This window comes from Camelus dromedarius, chromosome 32 (genome assembly GCF_036321535.1).
Source record: "Camelus dromedarius isolate mCamDro1 chromosome 32, mCamDro1.pat, whole genome shotgun sequence".
Lineage (NCBI taxonomy): Eukaryota > Metazoa > Chordata > Mammalia > Artiodactyla > Camelidae > Camelus > Camelus dromedarius.
In genome coordinates this window covers 23590106-23608342 of record NC_087467.1, presented here as the reverse complement: position 1 = coordinate 23608342, position 18237 = coordinate 23590106, and the positions used below count along the sequence as shown (strand labels likewise).

At 47.5% G+C, this 18237-nt stretch overlaps 1 protein-coding gene across 8 annotated transcripts in view; it reads right to left on the bottom strand.

Annotated features, from left to right (window-relative positions):
- Positions 1-18237, bottom strand: part of LDLRAD4 (low density lipoprotein receptor class A domain containing 4) — a 120159-nt gene that overhangs the window by 72011 nt on the left and 29911 nt on the right. The window lies entirely within an intron of this gene.

The window sequence follows — 18237 nt, the reverse complement described above, 5'->3', positions numbered from 1 at the left end:
AGAACCCACACACGAAAGTCAGCTGCGTATCTACACACTGACAATGAACAACACAGAAGGGACATTAAAATAATTCCATTTACATATAGCATCAAAAAGAATAAAATACTGAGAAATGAACTTAACAAAGCAGATGGAAGATTTGTACACTGAAAACTAAAAAACACTGCTGAAAGAAATTAAAGATATCAATAAAGGGAAAGCCATCACATGTTCAAAAATAAAATGATTTAATACCATTAACGCTATCAATATAATCGAAGGTCCCAGGTTCAATGCAATCCTTATCAAAATATTAATGACATTTTTTGCAGAAATAGAAATTTTTATTCTAAAATTCATATGGAATATCAAGGGTCCCCAAAAGGCCAAAAAACCTTGGAAACGCAGAACAAAGTTGCAGGTCTCACATTTCCTAATTCCAAAACTTGCTACAAAGCTACAGTAATTAAACCAGTGTGGCACTGGCGTAAGGCAGAGATCCCAGACCACTCAGTGGGCAAATGGGTTGGTAAAACTAGACACTCACATGCAAAAGAATGTATACCTAACACCACAAAATTACCTAAAAATTTACTAAAAATGGTTCAAACCTAAATGTAAGAGCTAAAACTATAAAACTCTTAGAAGAAAACATAGGGGGAAAGTCTCATCACACTGGATTTGGCAATGATTTCTTAGATATGACAGCAAAAAACACAGGTAACAAAAAAAAAAATAAATTGGACTTCATCAAAATTTAAAACTTGTGCATCAAAATACACTGTCAAACGAGTGAAAAGACAAACCCACAGAACTGGAGGAAACATATCTAATAAGGGACTGATATCATTAAAAAACAAACTAAAGTAAGCAAATGTTAAAAGATCTCACTGGCTTTATTCAAGGACTCGTGAACTGAACAGCACCCACCTAACCAATAGAAAGGCATCTGAAGAGCTGGACCACACGGAAGACGTCCATCGGCAAAAGGGAGGGGAGAAGGAAGTTAGAGCAAGGAGTGATGGTTTGTGGTAAGGTCACCTTCCTTTAGGAGATGACAGGGCCTATCAGGCAGATTACCTCACTACTGCTAAACAGGTAGCTCCAAACTGACTGTAAGACTCCACTCCTGGGAGAGGATGAAACTGTAATTAAGTTAGGAATTAAGTCTTGGTTTGGTAATGCAGATTTAGCACAAGTGACTCCATTTCAGGCCTGTTGTCTCTTTTTTAATAATATTCAAAATATATACCTACAACTCAAAAAAAGCAAACAACCTGATTAGAATAAGGTGTTGAATAGTCATTCCTCCAAAGAAGACAGACAATGACCAACAAGCACATGAGAAGATATTCAGCATCACAAATCAACAGGAAAATGCAAGTCAAAACCACAATGAAACACCACCACCCATCAGATTGGTTATTATCAAAAAGAGAAGAAAACAATGAAACAGGAAGCAGCAAGTGCTGGCAAGGACATGCAGAAACAAGAACCTTTGCACTTTGCTATGGGAATAAATAATGGTACGCTGCTGTGGAAAACAGTCTAGCAGTTCCTCAAAAAAATTAAACAGAATTACCTCATGTTCCAGCAACTTGCCTTCTGGGTACATACCCAAAAGAACTGAAAGCAGAAACCGGAACGGATATGTGTACAACAATGTTCACAGCACCATTATTCACAGTAACATAAGGTGGAAACAACCCAAGTGTCCTTCAAAGGATGAATGGATAAACAAAACGTAGTATATACATACAATGGAGTATTATTCAGCCTTAAAAACGGAGGAAATTCTGACATGATGTACAAGGTGGATAAACCTTGAAGATACTATGGCTCAGTAAAATAAACCAGACAAAAAACAAATACTATGTGACTCCACTCAGATGAGGTGCCTGGAGTAGTCAAATTCAAAAAAACCAACTAGAATGATGGCAACCAAGAGGTCGGGGGAGGGGAAACGAGGACCTAGTGTCATGGGAACCAAGTCTCAGTCTGGGAAGAACAGGTCTGGAGATGGACAATGGTGGTGGCTGCACAACGTCGTGAATACACGTAATGTCATGGAGCTATACAATTAAAAATGGTTATAGTCAATTCCGTTGTTTATTTGACCACAATATTAAAGAATTAATTTAAAAACAATGATGGCTACCTCCAGAAAGTGAGATTGAGTGATTTTTATTTCCTTTTAAAAACTGTTTATGTCCATTTTCAAAATGTTTTCATAATCCCTTATCATCTTAATAAAAAAAACCTTACTTTTTAAAAAAGAGTACCAGCCCTGCATGTCGGCACCGTGTGTTCTGGCTACGTGCAGTTTTCATGCTGATTTTTTACCTCTGCATTTGAAAAGGACACAAAACTTAAGAAACAGATATATGAAAAGGAAAACAGATTTAAACAGAAGGCATGTTCACCATAAAATGCATTGATTTTTGAAAAGCTACTATTTTAATCAGTGAATGTTATTCTCAGCTGCAATGGAAAGTAGTCCCTGAAATACGGGAAATTAAACTATGAAATGCCTCCCCCTTCCCTACCAACAGACACTACAATACAGGTATTATAAATTAACTGTAAACTGCTTTTTAAATTACTTTATGAATTCTTTCAAAAAACTGTCTCTCCCCTCACCCAAACCTGAAACAGACACAGACACACAGACACACACACACGCAGAGGTGTCCCCAGGCTCACCGTGTCCTCTTCAGAGGAAACAAAGTCAACGCAAAGTCAAAGCGTCGTTCTGAAACACCGCCATCTTCCCCGTCTACTCCTCACCCTGAGTCTCCCATGTATCTACCCAGCTAGCAACAAAACACACACCAGCCACAATTTGTATACAGGATCCGTATGTACAAGCATTCAGTCTGGTCCTACAATGACCTTAACTTTAGTGCTGGCAATTAAGCCTTTTCTTTTTTAAATAGAGTAACAATCACCAATAATCTCTGAAAGCTAGACTGTTCTTTGCAAAGATGGAGAACATGGCACACAGTTCAATTCTATTTTCACCAGAACCTTATCTTTACAGAGAAAACATGGGTGTTGAGAGTAACCTTTATGCTCTCAGAAACATTCACCAACCAGCCCACCAGCACTGTGTTCAAGAAAAGCACAGCAGTGCTCAGGGCCGAGGGTCCCGCTCTGACAGCCACAGTCACTGGTTTCAGGGATCTCGTTCAGGAAGCTCAACTACTCTGAACTCGTGCAAGCAGACAAGGTAAGAAAAGAGACCTGGTCTTACCCACTCATCCACCAGCTCCAGAAAATGTCTGACTAGTGGTCCCCTTAACAAACAAGAACTCATATCATATTAACGAGTCCAGTTCTAAAAATCAAAAGAAAACAGAAGATGGGAATAGAGTCTTACCTACCTACAGTCTCCTTTTTGGGGTCACAGAAGGAAGAAGAAAATGAAAAAGGGGGCGGCAGCAAATAAACTCGAAGCTGTAGAAGATGATAAAGTTCTTCATGTTCCACTAAATAAAGTTTCAAAAATGTCCCAGGATCCTCAATTGCTACTTAGATGTATACTACCTCTGTGACAAATGCCCCATGAGACTAAGGTTCCTCCGACCACACAGCCACCCACTGCTGCGACTATTTCCAGTGCTGAAGAAACACCATGGCACAGGAACAGAGCTTATGTTTTCAAACTTGGTTTCGGATCCTCACTCTGCCTTTCACTGGGTGACAGTGATCAAGTTATTTAACCTGTCAAACTACTTTTCCTCATCCATAATAACAGAACCAGAAGAACCATTTCCTTCTTCTCTGGATATCAAACACACACAAAAAGCCAATGAAAAAAACTGTATGGGATTTTCAAACTCCATTTTCCATGAAGTTAGGAGACAGATACAATCTTCAGATTTCAAAATATCTAAGGACTGCTAGAGGAAGCCGAGACTGGCCAGAAAGTGCTTAGGGGGACGCAAAGAAGAGAAGCACAGAGAAAAGAGAGGACGCAGTGCTGGACAATCCCAAGCACAAGGCAGACACTACGTGACGGTGAAGAGCACTCCCTGAAGCACACACCTTGCAGCACGCTCCACGTGCGCAACAACGATGCAGGAGACGTCACGAGCAAGGGGGTAATGAGTCCTCCAGGACCTACGTGGGCTCAAAGAGTCAGAAAAGACGGGACTTCAAAAAAATTTCATAGCTATCAAAAAAGTTTCATGGATGAGCATATTTCAGGAAGTAGCAGCATCTCTGAGGCAGCAGGAGCGGATGGTGGCTCCAGGCTGTGACACCTGTAAAGCCACCGTGCAGGCTCCCTTGCACAACAGCCCCTGCAGAAAGCTAGTCATGGAAAACCCAGCACACTCAACGATGACTTAAAAAGGAGCTGGGAAAGCAATTAAAAAGATGTTCCGTGGGGAAAAAAATGTTAAACTATAAAACTTATCAAGAGACGAAGAACAGTCCCGAGAATGTTGCCACTGGGCAGATGAAAGTTATGACAAAATATTTTGCCATGAATTTTTAAAACTTAAAGAGCTGATCACCTCTGGGGAAATAAAGGGGAGGAAAAAAGACTACCAAGTACAAACGTAAGAACCAAAAGGAGGTAAATAAAATATGAGCTGGTCGAAATCACAAAAAATCTGAGAAGGGGAAAAGTCACAGAAATGAAAATGAATTTAAAATGGCCGTAAGTCAAAAAAGATATTGCAAAAACAAAAGAAAAAGCAGAGGACAGGAATTAGAAAAGCAAGAAAGTGAAACTGAGCTAAAGACAGGCTTAGGAAGGACTGCGGGAAAAAATGACAGATTTTGAAGAATGGTAAATGAGATTCAATACATTCATAAATGGAATTTCCGAAATATAAAGACAAGCAATGAAATGAAACAAATGTTTAAAGATGTTATTCAAGACAACTGTCCTGAATAACCAGAAGACAAATTCATACAGGCAGGCACGCAGGGCAGTCCATGTGACAGGGAAACAGACCCAGAACGGTCAACAAGCAGGCATATTCTAATATAACTGGACTTACTAAGTTTGGACTTTCAAAGAAACAACTTCATGAAGTAGCTGGGCAAAAAGAAAAAAAAACAAGTCACCTATCTGAGGAAAATGCATTAATCTGGCCTCATATTTCTTCACAGTAATAGCTAATGCCATAAATCAGCAGAATAAATCTTCAAAATTCTTAAAATACTTAAGCAAATAAAGTATGATCCAAGGATTTCATATCCAGCCTGGCATTCATTCATGGATAAAGACCACAGACTAACAGTTTTGAACACACTAGAACTCAGAAACTACTGTCCCCTTGAATCCAGAAGACACTGGCAAAGCAAAGACAAAAGAACTGACAACTGAATTCATGTCACACTGTAGAACTAATACTAAAACAAATATCCAGATTAAAGTGATAATCAAGTGCAAATTCTACAATGTGTAAAATCTGTGGTTATGTGATGCGCATGATGCAGATCACGCGGTGTGATGTGACTGTAACAACGGTAAGACGAGCAAAAACTGACAGTGCAGGAGAGCAGTCAAGATGCTGGGGAACAGCCACATTGTTGCTGCCGGTGACGGGGAATCAAAGTTATCAGCCCAACGTGACGAGTAAAGTAGCATACATACAAACACAGGGAACAATACGAAGGTAAACACGAATGAGGTAACACAACTGAGTCACGGCAAACACCACAGGGACAGGAGGGACAAGGAGAAGACGACGTGCTGACCGCCACTGCTCGCTGCAGGAGCGCCTTTGCAACAGAACAGAGGAGTCAAGGATTTAATGAAGTCATATTCAAAAACGTCACTACTAGAAAAAGTACAATTGTAAACATCAAAAATAAAACATAAATTTTAAAAAGACCTCATAACAAGAGAGTTAAAGAATTATAAAAACAGAAAACCTCAAACAGCCTGACAGAACTCAGGCCAGACATAGGAGCATAAATACATAACAGGTCACATAATGAAAAAGACTAAAAGAAAACATACAACGAGACAGAGCTTAGACCAAATGTATCTATCATAACAATAATGAACTTAATAACAAACTCAATTCACCAATTAAAAATTTTTCAGATGAGGCCATGAAGCAAAATTCAACTCATTCTCTTGCAGTCGAGGAAAAATATTTTAACCCACTTACTACGTAGCAACTGTGTCCTAAGATTGCCAAATATTTCCCGTTTATATCTAACAGGCAGATTATATTGTTTTCTAATAAATGCAGAAAGTTAGCCGTTATTTTCTGTTTTCCAAGACTGAACTTTCCCAAAGCCTCCCCGCCTGGGCTCTTCTCATAAATCGCTCAGGAAGCTGACCTGACAGAGCCAGCAGGTGGTCCTCTGAGCACCACCCTGCCCTCCACCGTGGTAGAAATACTCACACATGCAGGGAAATGATCTCAAGGACTGATTTCCTCCCCTAAAGCCCAAGGGCTCACCTAGCTTTAGCTCCTCGATGCCACGCAGCTGTCTGGGGACAGAGACCCTCCTCTGTGTTGCCGGGACATGCTGTCACCTTCCCAGGTGCAAGGAGCACACTGCCACTGCTGGCAGAGCTGCAGGCCTGGGTCACGCTGGCTGCACAGGGAAGGCTGCAACCACAGTCCAAGTCTGTACAGGTGGCTGGCAGGGACACAAGACCCTTTAAGCAAGGACGGTTCTCAAGTGACAGCCCTTCCAAGATGCTGCGCATTCAAGTAGAGGTGAAAGGAACAAGTGAGCTTTTCCAGCCACTCCCAGGCCATCTCTCTCCCTATCTTTGCTGCAATACTGGGGCCTGTCGCTCATGTGAAACTGAGCAGAGGCGGTCACAGTGTGCAACTCTACGGATACACAGAGGCTGTCCTCTGTGTACAGAGAGATCCCCAGCTGGGGCGGGAGCCCCCTTGTTAGGAAGGTGTGCACACGTAAAGGCACTTACGGTGCAGCATGAATGGGGCAACACCACTACAGGACTGAGGGTTCCTTTGTGGTTGACTTAGCTCTGCAATCAATTAAAACACCTTTAAAAACCGAATCAGAGTGTATCAGTATTTTATTAGGTGTTGTGAATTGAGGTTTGGGTAAAATAAAGAGAAAACATGTTCCTGTTTCTCCAAAGACCACAATCTGAATTTAACAAGGAAGGCTGGTAAGACAGAATACATTGTGACACTTCACTTTTCAATTCGATGGCACCAGTGTGTCAGCCACAGGCTGAAAAGATTCAGTCAAAGGTAAGAAACACCTCTGAATTCTGACTCCGGAAGATGTCTTCCAATCACCAAGGTGTGCCCTGGAGTGCTGTCCTCAGCAAAACCGCCCTTCCTGAACTTGACTGACTTTACCAGTGGAAAAAAGCCAGCTGAAGGACAACGGTAAGAGGGACGCAGAGGGACGGACCACAGGCCTGCTCGTCTGCCCCCACGCAGCTAACTGCACTGCACCACGCAGAGTCAACCCGGTACGGACTGAGTGTTGGCTGTCCCAGGGCAGGAACTCAAGGCCCTGCGCAGAGAAAGAAGCTTAATTTGCTCCGTCACCGTATTTGCTTAAATGCAATACAGCTGGAAGCGCCGCCGCCCGCCCACAGACAAGCACAGCAAGACAGCCTGACTACGGCCGACCCGCAGCAACCCAGACAAGCCGACAGGGGCCCTGTCAGGGCAGGCTGAGTCCGCGACAAATCATTTCTCAGGACAGCAGGCCCAGGACCAGCCGGTATTTTTCAGTCTTAGGTACAGTCATCCCCAAGTCCCCGTCCCGCCTCTCCTGCGTCCCTCAGACCCCACTCTCATCCCACCTTCCAAGTCACAGAAAATGCTTACTCCACAAAGACGGGTCATACTTAAAATCTTATTTTAAGTGGCCAAGGTCTAAGCAGGTTTCTGAATGATCCTAGTTTGTTCTTTTTTAAGGTCCTTAATGTCTTTAATACATGCTGTTAAGAGTTCCAAAAGCCCACTGGAGAACGGGTTCCTCCCCACGAACTAACTCCCAAGTCCCCAGTAAACTCACAGAGAAAAATAAAACTGTAAGTCATAAACATAACAGGCTTGGCACATCTAATAATTACTTGCAAGAGAAAGTGGAACCAGCATGCGTCGAGAACAACCTATCTGGAATTAAGATTTTCATTGGCAAATCATCCTCATCCAACTCATGAATTCCCAAGGCCACTTGCTGAGTGTGTGTTCCCAGCCTCCTGAGGCCTCCAGAGTGACATTCAGAGCCCTCTTCCCAGCAGGGACGGGAGTCTCCCCCACGAGCCCGCACCCTTCATGCCCTGGTGCACATGGAGGGCAGGGCCAAGTACTCCAACCCACAAGTCTCATCCACCCCACTGAGAGCAGGCCCTCCGTTTTTCCACTCCAGGTGGCCATTACATCTCTTTCCAGGTTGGGAAATGGGAAAAAGCAGGAAGTATATCTTATTACATTAAACAAAGTCAAGAAGGGGAAGACAAAAGCAAAGTACGTGAAACAAAAAGCAAGCACAACTTGAATAACCAGTGTTATTTTTGTATTTCAGTAACAGAAGCCAACAGACTCTCTAACACCAGTTAACCCTGAACAACCCAGGGTGACTGCACAGCCATGTTAGAATTTCCCTCCTAACTGTAACTAAAGACCCAGCAGCCACAAAAGACTGATAAATATGACCACACACATCAAAAACTTCAGCCTGGTAAAAATCAAAGTTAAAAGACAAGTGACAAAAACTGGGAAACAACATTTTCAAGTTTTATCATAGTATCTACTTCTCTAACACATAAAGTGTTCCTAGAAATCCAAGAGAGAAAAAAGTGCAACAATTCACAAATAAAAACGGCTCTGAAGGCCACATGAAAGATGCACAAGGCCACTCATAACAGAGTGTAACGTAAACTACATCAGACACCCTTCTCCAGCCGCCAGGTCGGTGACGCGGCCAACTGCCGGGGAGGTGGTAACACAGGCACCGCACCCCTGCTGATGGTGGTGAGCTGGTGCCTCCAGGGAGGTCGACCAAAATTACAAATGCACACACTCCTGGACCTGCCAATTCCAATCCTGAGAACTTATCCTAAAGGTGCACCTGCATGTAATTAAGTGCAATGAAGTTATGTGAAATGAAACGTTATTCATTGTATTTTTGTACAACCAAAATTTGAAAATAAGTCAAATGTTCATCAACAGAGAACTGTTTCAATAAATGATGGTGCATCTATTAAACGGGAAACCAGACAGCTGTAAACAGGAGGCCCTGGGTGGAGGGGGAAGGGGAGCGGAGGGGACAGAAGAGGAAAGAGGCTTCCTTTCATGTGCTCATGTGAAGGATCTCCAAACCATGATAAGCATAAAAACTGGCACAGGAAAATGGGGGTGGAACCTTCTGGATAAACAGAGGTGTCTGACAGTTACTGCACTTTCTCACCTGTTATAAATTCATAAAAAAACTCTAGAAAGACAGGTACCTAATGACAGTGATTCTGGGACAGTACAGGGACAAAGTGGACAGAAGGAGACTTCTGAATGAAAGCCTTCTGACAACTCGTTTTATTGCTGAACCATGTGACAACACTGCCCAGTGAAAAAGCACAATGACAGCGCAGCAGCGCCCACACACGACGGCCGCCTTCCAGCCCAGGCTGCCGCCAGCAGCTGAGGCACCAGGAGACCGAGGCCCCGTCCTCAGACGATCTGCCTCCACATCGTTCACCCCCATTCTCAGGGGTCCTCACTATCCCCTCACAGGACTGTGCTCTAGCCTCAAGTCTGTCCCTGGTGCAAGGAGTTTGAGAAAACGTAAATTATTCTTGAATATCACAATTTGAAACTAAAGCAGATGGAACCACTCTTCCTAAGCCTGCATCAGGTAAACTTGAAAGGGATGAAATCTCCTGGGTTAATCACAGGAGCAGCTGGCTGAGCGACTCTGGAGGAAAACCACCATCCCCAGCGCCTTCCCAGGGGCACTAACCCCCAGCCCACGCTGGGCCAGAGCTGCAGGGACACCTGAGATCGGACACCCTGAACACCACCAGGCTGAGCACGGAAGCCTGGAAGGCACCCACATCCCTGGTGTGAGAGCCTCTGCACTGGGGTCCAGGTGACCCACCTGGATGTGGGCCCCCATCCACCCCTCAGGGCACAGGACTGCACTCAGGTCCTTCCAGCTGTTCACCATTACCCAGAAACCCGAAATGACTTCCCCTCCCAGCCAAGCGCACCAACAACACTTCAGGACATTGTTTTTGCACGACTTCTTGGCCTCTGTACACTTAAGCTAGCTCCTCCTCAGCACCACGTCCTACAGAACAATCAGGGCCGGTTTAATGCTTTTACTATTAGAACCTAGAGCCCATGATCTAAACCCTCTCATCAAGGGACCCGCGAACAATGCGTGTGAGGCCCATTCACAAAACAGCTTTGTTTTGTGTTTTTAGCTTCCTTCCTCTTCTGTGGAGTCTTGGGGAGTAAGAGCAGGAGGGTTAGTTTAGAAAGACCGAGCTCATGCATACAACAGCTTTCAGTGAATTAAAAAAAGGAATTAAGTCCTCAGAGGGCCAAGTTCCTCTATTTCCGGCCAGCCCACTCACACGTGCCCTCCCTGCAGCACCCCCGCCCACCTGCCCTGTTGGCAACTCTGCGGTCAACTGAGGAGCCAGACTGAGACGGCACTCTCTGCTGGAGAAACCCAGACAATCTGTTTATTCATTAAAGACACCCCCAATAAATCTTCTAAAAAGAAGGATCCAAAAGCCTTCCTTTCGGACCACGGCCAAGTTCTCATTTTACAGGCAGAGCCCAGCACTGCACAACAGAAACAGCACTGCCTGTCTTCCACTTCTCCCTCTGCATCTGGAGAGCAAGCATGAGGGTCCGAGGGAGAGACCACCGGCCCCTTCACAGGAACCCCTGTAAACATTTTCCCTTCATTCCTGCAGCACAAATTCCCGAAAGGCACTTGCTTGCATTTAGCCTCCATGAACACCAGTAAGTTATATAAACTGAAAATACGAAACATCTCCCCAAAATAACACTGAAACAGGTAAAGCAGTGTAAATCCCCTTCACCGATCCCCAAAATCACCTCCTCTTCCCCTGGAGTGTCACACTCCTCGGGCAGCATCCATCGTCCTGAAGCTGCTGCTCCTAACAGTTTCCTTGGAAAGTCCTTACCCTGCAAGCAAGCTGCTACCCCCTGCACAGAAAGCGAGTCACCGAACAGCAGGCCCAGGTTTGGCAAACTTTGGCTGCAGGAAACCATTAATCTCATGATGGCATTTTAGAGGTCTCCCCAAAATCACATTTCCAAATGAAATCAACCCAGTCTCCCAAACTGGGCTGCAGTGGAACAAGGAAACAAACAGCCAGAGACAGCAATGAATTACAAATTGCATGCTAATTACCAGTCTACCTCCAGAAATAGCTGAAGACTGCAGGATTTTTGCTGTTGTTGTTAAAATAACTACAGCCTTTATTCTCGGGCTGGGCAAAAGCATCTGATTTATGCAAACGCTCCAGCTTCTAAACATAATCACATTGATATGTACTCTTCTGGGAGGGGAGTAGATGGAGACAAACTTCAGTGGCTGGGGCACAGGTCCCCAGAGACAGCAGGGGGCAGGCGGTCAGGGGACAGAGACCAGCCATGACCCAGCATGTCCAAGGGCACGACTGAAGCCACCGGTGTGGCTGACGGAGGGGACTCTCCTGCTTGGTCTCTCAGAGGTGCCCACCTCAGACCCTGCAGAGGAAGGAAGGATGGACCGGGCAGCGGAAACCAGGTCTCTCCACGGGTCTCAGCACCTTCACCCCCAGTCACTTGACAGTAGGAGCAGCAGCAGCAGCAGCGGTGCGGGAGAGGCCCTCCTGCTGACCTCAGGTCCAGGGACAAACACCTCACCCCAGGGCCGTTTATGCTGTGGGTGCAGAGCATGGCCTACAAGGTTTAACTGCAGAATTTGGAGTCTAAACCCTGTTGAGAGACTAACCCACTGCTCCCCCACCCCTGCCCCGAACCTTCACCTCATTACCCCTCTAAATACCCCATCCTAGCCCTGCTCTCAAATTCCAGAATGCTCCAGCAGGAAGTCTCCTTCTAGGTTACCCTGTCTAGCAAAAGTTGGCCCGGGACTAACAGAGCCACAGCAAGAGTGTTCTTGGGTCAAGGAAGTTTAGGAGAGTCTCGGTTGAACAGAACTACAGTTTTCTTCGCTGCAGGGCGTCTCCCAGCCTCTCATGTACTAAAGGTACATTAAGGGTCTCCAAGAAGGGGATCAAACAGGCAGCATTTATGAACTCGGTGTACGGGAAATCTTTTCTCTTGCCCCCTCCCAAGACCAGTGCTCATCTGAACAAACGTGGGGCTGGGCTCTGGCCACCTTTGCCCTCACTGCGGGGCGAACACCCACTGAGACCCACTGCAGTCAGGCTCTCACAGGTGCTGAGGCTGAAAAGCAGAGAAGACACACAGGCCTCCTGGTGCGCACAGCTGAGGACTCCGAGACTCTAAGGGATGAGCCGCTCAAAGTCATGCAGCTAACTACTGACTGGTTTCAGAGCTCAAACTAGCTGCCAGCCCCCAGTTCCCCGTACTTTCTTCCTCACCACATCCATCTCTGATCCTAAGAGGTGTTCAGCCGTAGAAACGTCTGATCAGACGGAGCTCTCCAGAGAGACCCCCATGAGAACAGGACACAATGCATTTGCTTTGCCCAGTTGAACAACCCTGTTCAGTCTGGGGAACAGCACAGTGAGGGAATTCTAGGGTACAGTAGTTGATGACGTGAATATTAAATCAAGATACCAAATTCACATCTGCTGTCACTCTAGGTTTCCCCTTGGGGGCCAGTTCTCAAATATCTGCACCAAAAATAAGCAGAGATGGTTCCAGGCATCTTCACTGGGACAGGCGGAGGGGGAGAGCTAACCACAGGACGCAGCAACCAGCCAGGACAGGCACCAGTCCCTGCATCACAGCCCTCCCTTCGGATGGGGGACATGGCCAACGTCAAGGACACCACGCCCTTAGGATAAAAAGCCATCCAAGCAGAGCGTAGGATGCCTCTCTCTTTCCAGGGACCCTCAAGAGGGCCTGGCTGCCCCGTACAACCCCCGTCCCACCCCAAGAGGCTGGCAGGCAAGGGTCGGGGGCACCTGGGAAGAGAAGCACCAGTCTCCTCTCTGCACTCCTGACGAGCCCACCTGAAAGAAAGCACCTGCGAGCCTTAAAAGCATGGCTCCCCAGAGACACGGCCAGGGAGGGCAGCACACCCCTGGAGCAGGAAGCACCAGGCCTCTGCAGAGCCAGACAGGCTGCGACCGGCTGCTCCCACTGCCAGTACACTCCCCCAAGGGCAGCCCTCTCTCCCCAGACAGAGCAGCAACTCTGGTGAAGCACCAGGTGCACAGAGGTAGGCAGCCTCCGGATTCCTAATGGCGTCTAACAGACAGTGTGCTTTAAAAAAATAATTTGGGTCGTTTAACTTAAGAAAAAAAGAAGACACCCCAAGAACTGAAAGCAAGGGTCTGAAGAGATCCCTGGACACCACATTCACAGCAGTGCTATTCACAACAGCCACAAGGTGGAAGCAACCCAAGCGACCACCAACGAACAAACGCATAAAAAAATGCGGTCCATCCACACACTGAAGTATCAGTCAGTCTCAAAAAGGACATTGTGACACAGGCCACAGCATGGATGGGCCAGAAGGACACTGTGCTGAGTGAGCCAGGCAAAGTCAGACCCTGTGTGATCCCGCTGACAGGGGTCTAGAGACACACCAAGCAGAATAGCGGTTTCCAGGGGCCGAGGGGTGGAGCAGTGCCACCGAGCAGCGCGAAGGCCCACGGCGAGCTGTGACAGCGGAGATGAAGCGCTCACTGCCCGCAGTTCCCGTCACCATCGCCTAGGGCAATCACCTCAGTGATTCTCCAGAAAAACTGCAGAACACTGCGGCACAGCAGACCCCAGGAAAAGAGGGGAGACTTGATTAAATGTCGGCCGGAGTCCACAAAGACCCCAGACAACTGCGAGCAGCAGGCACCTCTCTGCAGCACCAAGCCTGAGAAGTTAACCGAACATGGCCACACAGCCTCCGGGAGGAACCATCTCCAACACAAAACACAAAGTACTACACAACAATCAAGAAGAAAGTTCAGGAAAAAAAACCGCAGTGACACCTCCCCTTCTGCGTCATTCCACCATTTATAACCAGAGCCCCTCTTCCCCCTGCCAGTCCTCCTCAGTCCTGCCCACATCCCCTCTCCCATACTCAATACGTTTCCAAAACGATTCCTCCAAAATGAACTTCATATCTAAGCCTTGACACAAACGCTCTTAACCTTTCTGGAGGTCAAAATCTTCCTGAAGAATGCCATCAAAGCCTGGCCTTCTCTGCAGGAAGAGGCACAACTTCAAGGAATTCACATACTAGGTCCCCTGGAGGGGCAGAACCTCCGTCCCAGTGGCTGCCTGCTTCCATCTCTTTTCTGCTTTGAATGGGTGCCCACCCCTACCTGTAAGAACTACGTAACTCTAACCTTTCCAAGAATCCGTGAGGACTCCTTTGAAGCACTAGCCCATCCACCCCGCTGGAATTAGATGCTCACCACCTCACAGAATGAGAGGTCTCAGCCAGGCTGACAGGCTGCAGCCCTGCAGGATGCCCTCCCAGATCATGACAACACCTCCCGGTGCCCGCCCACACCCGGGCACAGGGGGACTCTGGGACTGCTGAGGCCCCATCTGCTACAGCTGGCACCTGCCACCATAGGCACGTCTTCACAAGAGCCTGCCCTTGGTGAGCACACTCACACTGGAGTGCTGGTCACCCAGGTGACACCGGCCAGGGGCAGGCGGGTGGGAAGACAGGCAGGCACTGCCCCACCCCGCAGGCTCACCCACACGCAGAGACAGGCCCACCAAGCCAAGGTTTTGAGCTGCTGCTGAGAATCCCATAAAAAGCAATGCTATTTCTAACCTCCACCACCATGGGAATACACACGCCACCAAGCAACCCAAAATCTCTGAAAGGTTTATTTTTATACTCCTCTCCACGCCCCCCACCCTTACCTCCCCCACACAATTTTTAGGTGGAAAATGTGCTAGCTTTTTAGCAGTCTGACGTTGTGCTAGGCATCAAGTGACGGGCCAGCATGTCTGAGTTTACAGTGAAACGTGAAGGTGTTTTTCTGATACAACTCTGAAGTCTACTAAATAAGAAAATAATACAGTTTAATAATAGAAACACAGCATCCAACAGGCAAAGGAAACTCCCAAGTTCCCAGACCGCAGGCAGAAATGGGAGCAGTAACAAGTCCCCTCTCCCGGCCTCTGAAAGTGGCGCCCTGCTGCGGGCTGTCCTCATCAGACAGGGCACAGCATCCCTGGTAGCCCTGCTGAGTTCCCGTTTTCCTCAGTGTCTTCAAGTGGAACAACGAGGGCAAAGCAGGGAGATGCAGCTCAGATCTGAGCACCCTGATGGTGCATAGACATGGGGCGGGCAGGAGAAAGGGAAGAGGAGGAGAGAGGGGAGGCAGAAGCGGCTGAATGAGGCCTGGAGAACCCGTAAACTCTTACAAGCCAAGAGGACCCTGGAACTGGTCCACCTGGCCTCTGTCCCAGGACCCCTCCCACTTGCGACAACCTGGAAGGGCAGAGAGGCACTGACCCACCACTGCCTGGCTTCTCATGCAGCAGGACATCTGGGCGCAGCCTGAGTGACCCTAACCCAACTGCAGGCAGAGTTTAAGTCCTCCTTCAAGTTAGGGAACCGCCAGCACAAACCTCTTCACGTTTAATCCACTTCATGACACACCTGGAGAAAATAAGTGCTCCCCTGCACAAGTGTGGACAGCAGAGGCCACACTCAGAGGTGGTGCCTCTCCCTACACTGCTGATCTGCCTCAGAAGTCTAACCTGAACACGGACAGGGCGCCAGATCAGGCTGCACCACCTGTGTCTGAGGTTATGCTTGGAGCTGGAGCGTCTCCCCACCAGGACCACACTTCTCACGCTGGAGGACTTCCACATGGCTCCTGGCCCTCATCATCCACTTCAGATCCCTAAGGACCTTGAAGAAAATCAAGAGAGGTGAGGCTCTCCCCATCTGAACCCTTCTCACCTCTGCTGAGAGCCAAGCACATCTAACTCTCGTGAAGAGCACAGGAAATGATGCACAAAGCTTGAATTGATGATTTCTCCTCCTCCCTCCCAGCAGCAATATGCTCAACCAAGGGCACCAGACCTCCCGCACTTGACTCCCGCAAGACGTCTCGCAAACCCATTCAGCAAGCCTCAGTCCTGAAAGAGGTCGGGGAGACCCACCTCTGCTGTCGTCCTCAGATCCTGCCGCCACAGTCCTTGGCTAAGAGCTAGCGTTTAGATGGAGAATAACAGACATCTTACCCAGCTCCTACTGTGCATCCAAAACTCGTGAGGCACCTTCACAGTAATCCCACAAAACAACAATCATCCCATGTAAAGATGAGAAAACTCGAGCCTCAGAGAAGGGAGGACTTGCCAGAGCAACAACCCAAGTAAAAGCGGCAAGCAGAGCTTGAGCCAAAGGCCGTGATTCCAACCACACCTCACAAATGCGACATAGCAAAGGGGTACCTGTCTCCAGATTTTTCAAGGAGGTCAAAGTTTTAAAATACATTTAATACCAACCAACACATGGGGACTCAACCCAATTTTAAAACCAAGTCCAAAATATCCACTGTACAGGAAGACAGGCACAGTCTGCAGGTAACAAAAAACCCAGACCAGCTCGGGCCTTCCCAGCCACGCAGAGTTGCAGGTCCGTCCCATCCACATGTAGGAATGTCTCACCATCCAGCTGAGAGCTTCACAGGACAGCGTCTTAGAGTCACAGAGCAAATATAAATTCCAGGACAGTCAGCTCTAAGAATCTGCTTCAGTGCTACCAAAGTTCCCAGAACACCTAGGAATCCAAGTACACATGTGAAAACGACTGGCGACGCAGAAAGCAATACACAGCTCTGCGGACAGGGATCTGTTCCTTAACCACCCTTGTGTTCAGAAGGAGCAAGTGGCTTTGTTTTCAACTAAAAATCCATGTACAGTAATGCAGTCAAGAAAAAGTTTTCCACTACCAATTTTAAAAGCTGCTTAAAATAGTAGACGGAATGCAGTAACTCCGTATATGGGAAGAAATCAGGCACTTATGTAATTTGCAAAAATTATTTCTACTTCTACAATTTTATAAATCAAGCTACATAGCCCATAGGGCCAGAGTCCAGTGGTGTGTTCAGTTACCCAGGGGAATTCTCCTCACAGACGTTCTGGGCTTCAGTGGGTGAGATCCACAGCAATAAGAGCCCGGTGCGCTGCTTCTGGCTCTGAGCTGGAGGTGGGTGTGCAAATGACAATGGAAGGCGCACACCTCAGCACACTCGCCCCACTGGGAGCGCAAGCGGTGCCCGAACACTGCTGTCCCGCCAAGTAACGAAGGGTCACGTGAACGAGGACTATTTTCGTCAAGTCACTGAACATCCAAGAGGCGCAAGGCCCAGGGGACCCTGTGGACCCTGACCGCGCACCCTGTGAGAGGCCTGGTGAACAGGCTCCAAGCGCTCAGATACCTGACAATGAACAGCACTCAGGAACAAACTACGTAGGAGCCGCACCCAGCATGGACTCAGGGTGGTCTCATAAGCCTACAATTTCAGGAGCTTCCAACCTGTGGAAAGTCCACGTAAATCCAGGGGTCTGTGTGCCTCAGGGAGGAAGCACGTTAAGTCTCTCCTGATTCTCCAGCTGCCTCGTCCGTCTGCAACCACCAACATAAACAGGCAGGCCTGGGTAAGCTGTGACAGCCTCTTGGAGGGGTCTCCCTCAGCTCACTGCACCTGACACAAGTCTCACTGAACCCCTCCTAGGCAGCAGGCACTGCTCCAGACCCTGGAGGACAAAACAAGTGGGAGGGAAGAAAGGAGAGAGGGAGAGTCCTGCCCTTATAAAGCTTACATTCGAGTAAGGAATTTGGCATAAAGAGTCCTAACTGGCTCGTTAAAAATTTAGGGAAAAGTCGAACTCTTTGTTTTACAGGATTTTTTTTTACTCTTCTAAAGATTCTCCTCTATGTCTCCACTTGGTGTTCTTCACAGCCTGGCAATGAGACAGATTGGGAATCACTGAAATCACTGAACAGCTGACAAAACAGAGGCAGAAAGAGGTGAAGCAGCCTACCTGCGGGGACAAGCTGGTGGTGGGCAAGCTGAGGGAGGTAGGAGGCACCCAACACCCAGCTGGCACCTTCCCTGACCGTCCC